Below are 12,278 nucleotides of genomic sequence, written 5' to 3'. Positions count from 1 at the left end.
TCACTGCCGCGCATGCGCGCGGGAGACTTCTGCCAGGCAAGCGCCGGAGTTTGCTGGGCTGTCAGCCGAGAATCCCCTGTGCGCATGCGCCGCTGCAGTCAGCGGCTCATTGCGAGGGGAATATCTCCTAAACCTTACAGGTTTAGGAGATATTTTTTTTACCTACAGGTAAGCCTTATTATAACCGGCCAGTGTGAAAGGGGGTATCTACACTGATAATCAGGGCACTGATCATCAGTGTCTTGATTATCAGTGCAGCCCCAAGAGTGCCCATCAGTGTCGCCTATCATTGTCACCTATGAGTGCCGCCTCATCAGTACCACCTCATAAGTGCAGCCTATCGTTGCCCATCAGTGCAGCCTATCAGTGCCCATCAGTGAAGGAGAAAAATTACTTATTTACAAAACTTTATAACAGAAACTGACAGCATGTGAGAGCCGGTAACTGGCCAGTTTGAAAGGGGAAATCTACACTTATAATCAGGGCACTGATCATAAGTGTCCTGATGATCAGTGCAGCCCCAACAGTGTCCATCAATGCTGCCTATCATTGCTGCCTATCAGTGCCACGTATTAGTGCAGCCCCAACAGTGCCTCCTCATCAGTGCCTATCAGTGCCTCTTCATCAGTGCAGCCTATCAGAGCTCATCAGTGCAGCCTATCAGTGCCCATCAGTGCAGCCTCTTCAGTGCACATTAGTGAAGGACAAAAATTACTTATTTACAGAATTTTATAACAGAAACTAAGAAAAACTTCTTTTTCCCCCAAATTTTCAATCTTTTTTAGTTTGTTTAGCAAAAAATAAAATCCAGTGCTGATTAAATACCACCAAACGAAAGCTCTATTTGTGTGAAAAAAAATGATGAAAGTTTCATATGGGTACAGTGTTGCATGACCAAGCAATTGTCATTCAAACTGTGACATACTGAAAGCTGAATATTGGACTGGGCAGGAAGGGGGTGGTAGTGCCCATTAGGAAAGTGGTTAAAGAGGAATTTTCTTCTTCCCTTCCCTTCCTATCTGCCCCCCCCCCCCCATTACTTCTATAGTCCGGTTTTGCACAAGGAACATACACATCCAGCGATCTGGCGGTGTTCTCTAGGGATCTACACCAAGTCCTGTGCTGCTAATGTCTACTGACATCCTTGGGAGGAGGGGTTGTATGCTCCAGTCTTTGCAGACACCCCCACAGTGCATCATCATGGGACTGGCTACAAAAACAAGGAAGTGACAGCCCTCCCAATAATGTAATGCCATGCATGCATAGTAGAGTACTCTGCGGCCTCCTGGGTTGTGTGTCATGTGTATCCCAGATGACCCTAGGGGAAGTGCAACATCTTACTCACCTAGACCAGAATACAGGAAGTGCAGGGATGGGTCTCTGAAAATGATACTTAACCACTTCCATACCGGGCCATAGTAAAATGACACCGGCAGGAACACTCTCCCGTCCTGGGCGGGGGTGTCATATGACGCCCTCCTGTTCTCGACGCTCCTGGGGGCTCCTGGGGGACCCCCAGCTCGGCGATCGGGGATGAGGCGTGTCTCTCTGGAAACAACCCAGCCCAGATCAGTGTAAAAAGGCAATAAAAATGGCTCTTTACCATGTGACCGGGTGTGTCCAATCACAGCCGGTCACATGCACTGTCCTTTTGCGCGCCCCTAGGGGGGCGCAGAGCATCGATTGGGGACGAGGTTTTCAAACTGACACAGCCCATCCCCGATCGCGGTAAAGAGCCAATTTCATTGGCTCTTTACCACGTGACCGACTGTGTCCAATCACAGCCGGTCACAGAATGTAAACAAACCGCACTAACGAGCTGTTACCGGGTTCTCCTCCTCACACACCGATCGTGTATGAGGAGGAGATTGCGGTAAGAGCTCATTACAGCTTACAGTTCACACCAACATACACTGATTGCCCCCCCCCCCAGTAATAAAGAGGACCTGTCACCAGCCCATCAAAGTACCTGTCACCAGCCCATCAAAGTACCTGTCACCAGCCCATCTGAGTACCTGAGTACCTGTCACCAGCCCATCAGAGTACCCAAGTACCTGCCACAACCCCTCAGATTAGGCAATATATTTACCACCACTCAGGACGATCCAAACCAAGAAATATGTGTCCTCCACCTCCAGGAAAGAGAGAGCCCCAGGTGCTGGCAATTGCTAATGCAGGTATGGATGGATGAAGAGATCTGGACAGCCGCACCCCGGAATAAATTATGTTCGTCTTTATTTGTAAAACAGGATCATGGGGTACACAGGGCACCACTGTGGGTGGTACAGGACAACAGCTCAACAGCTTGTCCTGTACCACCCACAGTGGTGCCCTGTGTACTCTATAATCCTGTTTTACGAATAAAGACGAACATAATTTATTCCGGTGTGCGGCTGTCCAGATCTCTTCATCCATCCCTAACCCCTCAGATTAACCGAGTACCTGTCACCAGCCCATCAGAGTACCTGAGTACCTGTCACCAGCCCATAAGAGTACCCAAGTACCTGTCACCAGCCCATCAGATTACCCGAGTACCTCTCACCAGCCCATCAGATTACCCAAGTACCTGTCACCAGCCCATCAGAGTACCCCAGTATCTGTTACAACCGCTCAAATTACCCGAGTACCTGTCCACAACCCCTCAGATTACCCGAGTACCTGTCACCAGCCTGTCAGAGTTCCTCTGAAAATCGACTTGTCCCATGTCACTACACACTGTAACTTGTATGTTGCATTAGCAGGGGACATGCTGAGCCACTCCACCAGTCCAGCCTATCTCTGTTACCTTAATCCCAGTAACAGAATGGGGTCCCGCCATGCACATAGCGTGGACCTCATGGGTTCACTTATTAACTCTTTCACTTCATGTACCTCATGATCAGGCCATAGATCTCCTTAACATGGGTTTGGATCTGGTTGCTATGGGATACCAACTTTTAGGGAGGGAGCCAGACAACGACCCCTCACTATTGGAGGACCTGTCACCTTTAAAGTGAAACAATAAAAGTGTAATATTCCTTTAAATTTTGTACCTAGGGGGTGTCTATAGTATGCCTGGGGCGCATGTTTCCCGTGTTTAGAACAGTCTGACAGCAAAATGACATTTCTAATGGAAAAAAAGTCATGTAAAACTACTATCGCTACTAGCACTACTACCTGGGGGGCGTCTATAGTATGCCTGTAAAGGGGCGCATGTTTCATGTGTTTAAAACAGTCTGACAACAAAATGACATTTCTAATGGAAAAAAAGTCATGTAAAACTACTATCGCTACTAGCACTACTACCTGGGGGGCGTCTATAGTATGCCTGTAAAGGGGTGCATGTTTCATGTGTTTAGAAACAGTCTGACAACAAAATGACATTTCTAAAGGAAAAAAGTCATGTAAAACTACTATCGCTACCATCACTACTAACTACTGTAAAACTACTATCGCTAGCGCCGGTTATAATGAATTGTCGGTCCGGCAATACACATAAAAGTTCATTGATAAAAACGGCATGGGATTCACCCACAGGGGAACCCTGAACCAAAATTTAAAAAAAAAATGCGTGGGGGTCCCCCTAAATTCCATATCAGGCCCCTCAGGTCTGGTATGGATATTAAGGGGAACCCCGCGCCAAAATTAAAAAAAAAATGGCGTGGGGGTCCCCCTCAAAATTCATACCAGACCCTTCAGGTCTGGTATGGATTTTAAGGGGAACCCCACGCCAAAATTAAAAAAAAGTGGCGTGGGGTCCCCCCAAAAATCCATACCAGACCCTTATCCGAGCACGCAACCTGGCAGGCCGTAGGAAAAGAGGGGGGGACGAGAGAGCACCCCCCCGAACCGTACCAGGCCACTTGCCCTCAACATTGGGAGGGTGCTTTGGGGTATCCCCCCAAAGCACCTTGTCCCTATGTTGATGGGAAGGGCCTCATCCCCACAACCCTTGCCTTGTGGTTGTGGGGGTCTGCGGGCGGGGGGCTTATCGGAATCTGGAAGCCCCCTTTAACGAGTGTCCCTTCCTGTGTGAATTGGTAATGGGGAACACGGGACAAGCCACAGGGAAGTCCCCGTGAAGTCCCCGTGCGTCAGAGGAGGGCGGGGTCACCGGGTGGCCCCGCCCTCCATTATATAAGAAGTGTCAGAAGAACCGAAGCGTCACACGGCGGAAGACTCCCACTGAGGCGGATCGTGCGGACGGAGCGGAGCAGAAGCCAGAGAAAGATGCGGGATGAGAAGAGCAGAGGAAGAAGAAGATGGAGAAGAAGAAGATGGAGAAGAAGATGGAGGAAGAAGAAGAACACCGAAGGAAAACCAGAAGAAAGAAGATGGAAGAAGAAGCGGAAAGAAGAAGAAATGAATAATTAATTTTGGCGCGGGGTTCCCCTTAATACCCATACCAGACCTGAAGTGCCTGGTATGGAATTTAGGGGGACCCCCACGCATTTTTTTTTTAAATTTTGGTTCGGGGTTCCCCTGTGGGGAATCCCATGCCGTTTTCATCAATGAACTTTTATGTGTATTGCCGGACCGACAATTCATTATAGCCGGTGCTAGCGATAGTAGTTTTACAGTAGTTAGTAGTGATAGTAGCGATAGTAGTTTTACATGACTTTTTTTTCTTTAGAAATGTCATTTTGCTGTCAGACTGTTCTAAACATGGGAAACATGCGCCCCTTTACAGGCATACTATAGACACCCCCCAGTCAGAAGTGATAGTAGCAATAGTAGTTTTACATGACTTTTTTTCATTTAGAAATGTCATTTTGCTGTCAGACTGTTCTAAACACGGGAAACATGCGCCCTTTTACAGGCATACTATAGACACTCTCCAGGTACGAAATTTAAAAGAACATTGCACTTGTTTCACTTTAAGCATTATTAAAATCACTGCTCCCGAAAAAACGGCAGTTTTTAATACTTTTTTTTGCATTGATACATGTCCCCTTTGGCAGGACCCAGGTCCCCAAACACTTTTTATGACAATACCATGCATATAAGCCTTTAAAATTAACACTTTTGATTTCTCCCATAGACTTTTAAAGGGTGTTCCGCAGCTTTCGAATTTGTCGTGAACACCCAAAATGGTTCGCTGTTCGGCGAACGGGCGAACAGCCAATGTTCGAGTCGAACTCATGTTCGACCCGAACATAAAGCCCATCCCTATTGGTTACCCTTAGAAACGGTTTTACTCTTCCTTGCCTTGCTGAGTTAACCCCTTGCGACTGACCTGCTTCATACCCTGTATGTGCTTTACTGACCCAAAGTAGTGTAGTGTATCTGCCATAGGACACTCATGCACCCCTTTAGTGACTTCAGGCAAGGCTCAGGAAACAGTTAACAAACTTTATTGAAATTCTACAGCACAACATAATTACTAACATAACTTGCAAGCAAAATTCAATGCATTTATCCCTAACTAGCTACTCTAGCGTATGACTGCCCAGGCATATCTTGCAAAATTGGAAGTCCATTACTTGGTACAAGTCCATGCTGTGGCAGGAGATCGCCAGGGAGCTCCTGGGTGGCTACTGGCAGTAAAGGGTAACATCTTCTTTTGTGAGCCTCTTGCTTCTGTTCTCATGTGGCTGGAGCTGGAGCACAGCCTTGTTTGTAAAGCAGCTGGAGATTACATGTTTATGGATAGTCTTTGTCTTCTTCCTATGCAGACCTCCTGTGTGAGCAGAGCCCTCCCCGCTTTTATAACAGCACAGGGAGAGAGGCAGAGCCCAGAAAGAGTGGAAACTGCAGAACTAGCAATAACTCTTCCCTAACCTTGGCAGACTAGCTAGTTTACTAACATGGTAGATTCCCTTTGTAGGCAGCTGCCTACAGCCTGCCTATATGCTGATTAGTGTATTTTGTCAGGGGGGCGTCCTGCTGTCGGAATACAATCGCACAGTGGGGGAGATCACTGCACCAACATTGTGTTAATACAGCAAACTTTGAGTCCTTTTTTCATTCAACCTGCAGAGTTGAAAAGGAAAACTTGCAGTGTGTACCAGCCTTTAAAAGCGAGGTTTCTTCTAAATGAGAATCTTCGGTCCCACCAAAAAAAAATAAAAATCAGCAGCTACGATACTATAGCTGCAGACTTTTAATAAAAGGGCACTCCCCTGTCCAGGACTCCAGCACTGCACTCACCCAAGCCGGTTCTTTGCCGGTCTTCGGATCCCTGGCTCCAGCATAGTTACTAAGGGAAGCTGGCTGTTATGCCCTGTACACACGGTCGGATTTTCTGATGGAAAAAGTGCAAGAATACTTCTGAAGCTGTGTACATACATGTAAAAATGTCTGTTATGCATTCTGTATAATATTTGTTATATTACTACTGTTTAATGTTGAAATTTAATAAATTACATTGGTATTAATATTTTGTAATATTTTCTCCAAGTGCCTTAAAAGTCCACCATTAGGGGATCCATTGTTTTATTGATGGAAAAAGTGCGATCGGATTGTGTTGTCTGAAATTCCGATCGTGTGTGGGCTCCATCGGACTTTTTCCGTCGGAATTTCCGACACACAAAGTTTGGGAGCAGGATATAAAATTTTCCGACAACAAAATCCGATCGGTTAAATTCCGATCGTGTGTACACAAATCCGATGCACAAAGTGCCACGCATTCTCAGAATAAAAAGAGACGAAAGCTATTGGCTACTGCCCTGTTTATAGTCCCGGCGTACGTGTTTTACGTCACCGCGTTCAGAACGATCGGATTTTCCGACAACTTTGTGCGACCATGTGTATGCAATACAAGTTTGGGCCAAAATCCGTCGGGAAAAAATCAGACGGATTTTGTGGTCGGAATATCCGATCAATGTCCGATCGTGTGTACAGGGCATTACTCTTTGCTGCTTCACAGCTGGCTTCTAACTGGGTGAGCTGAACTGTGCTTTGTGAATGGTCCACAGCCTTCTGTAGGGATAGAGAGATTTCGCGCATAAAATCTATCATAAAAACTATAATCGCATCAGATAAAAATCATAATAATAATGTGCAGGTGTGCAAAACAACAGACGTGGCAGAGAGCAGACTTTACCGGAAGTCACGTAAGGAGGCGCCTTGGACGCCGCTCCTTCTGTTTTTATGCAATTTTTATCTGTTTTTATGTAAGAGACCACTCGTTACAATACTTAATAAATATTTTATCTGAAATACTACACCATCAGAGGCCTCCTCTCTCCTCCCCCTCCTCCCACCGGGCTGGTGCAGCCTAGGTGGAAAAATTCCCCTTTTTATTTCAATAGGTGCCTGTCATAAGCAGAGGGGAACACAGTCATCACTATATCTGCATGCGACAATGTACAACATTTAAAGATATATATCGATGCCTGCTATTTCTTTATCTAAGGTGAGAGTCTAGAGAGCCTGTTTGAGTCGGCAGTTGTTATATGAAGAAGAACACTAGTATCATCTACATCTGCATCTCTATTTATCCCAGCGGTCACTATTTCCTATGAACTTTTTATTGTCTTATTTATGAACTTTTTCATTGCTATATTTACCCATTTGAATCATCCTGCACTTTGGTTTTTTGCAGTTTTGCACACTTGTTGCACGTTTTTTGCATTTTTGCACATTTATTACAGTTTTCCTTTTGTGATTCAATATTGAGATTTATGAATGTTTAACACATTTTTTCCGATTGATGAATTTTTATTATTTCTCTGAGCTGGACTTTAAGATTTGTTGTTTTGCACACCTGCACATTATTATTATGATTTTTATCTGATGCGATTATAGTTTTTATGATAGATTTTATGCGCAAAATCTCTCTATCCCTATTTATCTTTCGAGTGCCATGTGTACACTTGTTGATTTCGCTGCAATCGGTATAGATATCATCATAAACATCACTCATTTTAAGTTTATATACTATTAGGCTATTTACTTGATTTATTTTGTTATTGTCACCACATTCACCTTTTATCTCACTTAAGCGCGAAGGATCATAGCAGTTATATTTTGTCACCACAGCCTTCTGTGACGTGTCCCAGAATGCTGCAGGGGACTAACTTTTGTTTTTTTGTTCAGATTGCCTAGTGAGAGCAGGTACCTATCACTGCCCCCCCCCCCCCCCCCCATAAAAATTTGTCCAAAAGTGTATAGCAGTGTAGTTGCCACTAGTAACAAACATCTACCAAATCACCCCGCTGCCAGACCTTCATATATCACCTCAGAGACAATGAACAGTCATTTGCTTTGTTTTGTTTTTGTTTATTGGGGAAAGGGGTATATGGGATGCCCATAGATCAAATGCTTTGCCATCATATTTATAGATTAGAACATAATTTAAGCCTGAAAAAACGCCTTTGTCCGGGAAAACCGGGAATGTTTTAGGAAAAAACGGCCAGCGGGCTGCAAAGAGATGGCCACCGCCGCCGTCACGAGGATTATTTCCCCTTGTATTCAGTGTAGAGGGGAGGGGCAGCCAATCAGCTTCTTCACTGAACACACACACGAGAAAGCCGGGAACTGCCGGGAACTGTAGCTTCCGCGCCTCTAGGGGACACAGATCGCTCTGTAAGGAGGGCTCCGCTGCTGCTGCCAGGGACACTGAAGTAAGGAGAGCTCTGTTGCTGGGGGACACAGATCGCTCTGAAAGGAGGCCTCAGCTGCTGCTGCCAGGGACACTGAAGTAAGGAGGGCTCTGTTGCTTGGGGACACAGATCGCTCTGTAAGGAGGGCTCAGCTGCTGCTGCCAGGGACACTGAAGTAAGGAGGGCTCTGTTGCTTGGTGACACAGATCGCTCTGTTATGAGGGCTCCGCTGCTGGGGACACTGACGTAAGGAGGGCTCTGTTGCTGGGGAGCAACAGATCTGTAAGGAAGGCTCCGCTGCTGGGGGACACTAGATGTAAAGGAGGGCTCCGCTGCCAGGGACACCGGATGTAAAGGAGGGCTCCGCTGCTGGGAGACACCAGATGTAAAGGAGGGCTCCGCTGCTGGGGGACACCAGATGTAAAGGAGGGCTCCGCTGCTGGGTGACACCAGATGTAAAGGAGGGCTCCGCTGCTGGGGACACCAGATGTAAGGGGGGGCTCCGCTGCCAGGGACACAGATCTGTAAGGAGGGCCTCTTCTTCTGGGGGCACCTGATGTAAGGACGGACTCTGTTGGGGGCACCTGATGTAAGGACGGACTCTGCTGGGGGCACCTGATGTAAGGATGGACTCTGCTGGGGGCACCTGATGTAAGGACAGACTCTGCTGGGGGCACCTGATGCAAGGACGGACTCTGCTGGGGGCACCTGATGGCATCTGGTGGCAGGTGACATGCTCAGGGGTCCCAATGATTCTGGATTATGGTGAGTTGAATGATTTCATTCTATATTACAATGTAATAATAGTAATAATGTGCTTCAATCATCCTGACACCACAACAACCATGGTGCTGGGATGATTGAAGCGCTAAAACCAAGTGTTTGGAGTATCTTTATCTGCTGATTTGTTAAACTCTGGAATACACATTTCTATTGTGGTGTAGAATCTGGGCCTGCTGTCCCTCCATCCCTCTTTCCTTCCTTCTCTCTCCTTCCCTCCTTCTTTCCTTCTTTCTCTCTCCCTCCCTCCCTCCCTCTTTTCTCCTTTCTTTCTCCATCTCTCATTTATCTCAGACTCTAACCACACCCCCATTTAAACCACGCCCATATATGCCACACCCACTATTTGTGTAAACCACGCCCACTTTTTGGCTCCCCACGCATTTTTCTTTTTTGCTATGTCATGCCTACAAACGCATGCCCCACCCCCTAATTATACTAGGACTCCGCCTACAGCCAAAAAGTGTCCCTATAATTTTTTATACAATGTTGGCAACGATGGAAATGATGCACATGTATAACAGCTACAATCTCTTCCCTGCATCACCATGCAGATTATTGCTCCTCCTCTGCGTTACTCCTGCAGACTATTGCTCCTAGGACTTCCTCATCAATGACCTTGTAAAGACAAGGATTTCACCCATGACTGTGTAAGGGTGAAGTTCCCAGAAATCCTTCCCTCCTGCACAAAACTTATACTGAAGCACATCAATTTCTTGTCACATCTTCTTCTATGTGCAAAAGATCCCACTCTGAATAGTCTCTTATGCTGACTCTGATTGGTTGCTGCTACTAGGCCAGAGGCCTGCAGTACCTCTCCCCGGAGGCCTAGTAGTTTAATAGAATGTGTTAAACGGTGGACTACTGCCCAGCCAGTCCAGCTTGCAAATCCTGCGCTCTCAGGCCGCATCGATTTGACACTATTCCCCACAATCTCTTCTCTGATCCAGGACTCTGTAACAACCGTCTGTAAATTTATGGACAGTTTGGAAATTTCAACCCATTTATGGGCTGTCTGTAAATGTCCATTATGGACAGCGGCTATATCTAAAAACATGGCTGCAGGCCGACTTTGGAACTGTGCATGTGCAGCCGGGCTCGGGCAAGCTCAGACATGCTTGGACATTTTCGGCCAGGCAGGCGCATGCACAATGTGTCAGTGATGTCATCGCGCTGCCTGGCGCAATTTTTGAATGATCAGCAGCACATTAACGGGCATGCCTCCTGTCCCGGAGAGCAGACCCCGGATCACACAATCCATCCATGGCTGGAGCCAAGACTCGGTGGTCAGTGAACCTCCGCCTGAACCATGCACTCTGCCACTGTGAGCACGGCGGCTTCTTCTGGACTGCTTCAGAAGGACATTGGAACTGGCACTGCTATGGATGGATTTGAGGAGGCATAGACAGGCCAGCAGACTATTACATTGGACTGACAGGAGGCGGCAGGGCAGGCAGTGGTGAGATTTTATGTCCATCGTCCCTAATCTTCACCTGTATCAACTCCTCCACAGCCTCTAACGATCTCCTGTATCATGTTCTCTGCAGTCTCTAACCATCTCCTGTATCATGTCCTCCACAACCTCCAACCATCTCCTGTATCATGTCATCCACAGCCTCTAACCATCCCCTGTATCATGTCCTCCACAGCAGTGGTCATCAACCCTGTCCTCAGGGCCCACTAACAGGCCAGGTTTGCAAGATAACTGAAATACATCATAGGTGATATCATTTGCTTCTCAGTGATTGCGGTATTCTAGTCTGCATCTCCCCAAGGTAATACATAAAACCTGGCCTGTTAGTGGGCCCTGAGGACAGGGTTGATGACCACTGCTCCACAGCCTCTACGCATCTCCTGTACCATGTCCTCTGCAGCCCCTAACCAACGCCTGTATCATGTCCTCAGCAGCCCCTAACCACCTCCTGTATCATGTCCACTGCAGCCTCTAACCATCTCCTGTATCATGTCTGCAGTCTCTGACCATCTCTTGTATCATATTCACAATCTCTGACCATCTTTTGTATCGTACCTGCAATCTCTGACCATCTTTTGTATCATGTCCACAGTCTCTGACTATCTCTTGTCTTGTATCATGTCTGCAGTCTCTGTGGGAGGGCCTGGAGTGGAGTCAAGAGCAGGAGGGCTACCTAGATGGGGGTCATGGGAGGAGTCAGACGTGTGTGGACTGTGGAGAGGAGACTATAGGATAATACCAGAGCCACCAAGATGGAGCCCAGAAAGGACCGTATGACAGAGCCCTGCACGGTGCACCTGAGAGGAGGTCAGTGACAGTGCCACAAGGCCAGTCTGAGGGAGGGGGTCACTGATGTATGGAGAGAATGAATACAGTAAGGTAAGGGGGGCACTGATATAAAGTTTCCTCATTATATCTGTATCAAAGCCCCCTTTACACAAAAGTCTGCAGCATTCCCCCTTACTCCATGATTCGCAGCGTTCCACTTTACATCAGAGTTCCCCCTCGCACTGTAGGGGGGAATCCTGCAGACTCTGATGTAAGGGGGAACTCTGTGTTGGCTGAGTTATATTGAACTGACCTTCATGTAAATGGAGAAATATGTTTTTTGACTTTTGTTATACCGTAAACGCATTGCTAATAGCACTCGCTACATGTTTGTAGCTTAAATATTGATATTTGCACTTAAAGTGGCCATTTTATGTACTTTTTTCGAGTGTCAGTAAAAAACCATGGCTGTCAGTAAATGGCATGATTTTTGTCAGTAAAAAAATTGTTGCTGTTAGTAAATTTCAGTAAATTTCGGAGGAAAAAATTACATAGAGAGCTTGGACTTTTTAGGCACGACAAAACATAATGTAGGAAAATAATAACTTTAATACAGAAAAAACAGGGGAAACATACATTAAAATCCACGCTAATAGAACAGCCAGTGGTTAAAGTATTGCAACTATGACATAAACCTCATGCACTACATGGAATGGAAAAGAACTTATTTC

This window comes from Aquarana catesbeiana, linkage group LG09, assembly GCF_042186555.1.
Source record: "Aquarana catesbeiana isolate 2022-GZ linkage group LG09, ASM4218655v1, whole genome shotgun sequence".
NCBI classification, from domain to species: Eukaryota; Metazoa; Chordata; class Amphibia; order Anura; family Ranidae; genus Aquarana; species Aquarana catesbeiana.
The sequence above is the reverse complement of the archived record's forward strand: the minus strand, read 5'-3'. Positions refer to the sequence as shown.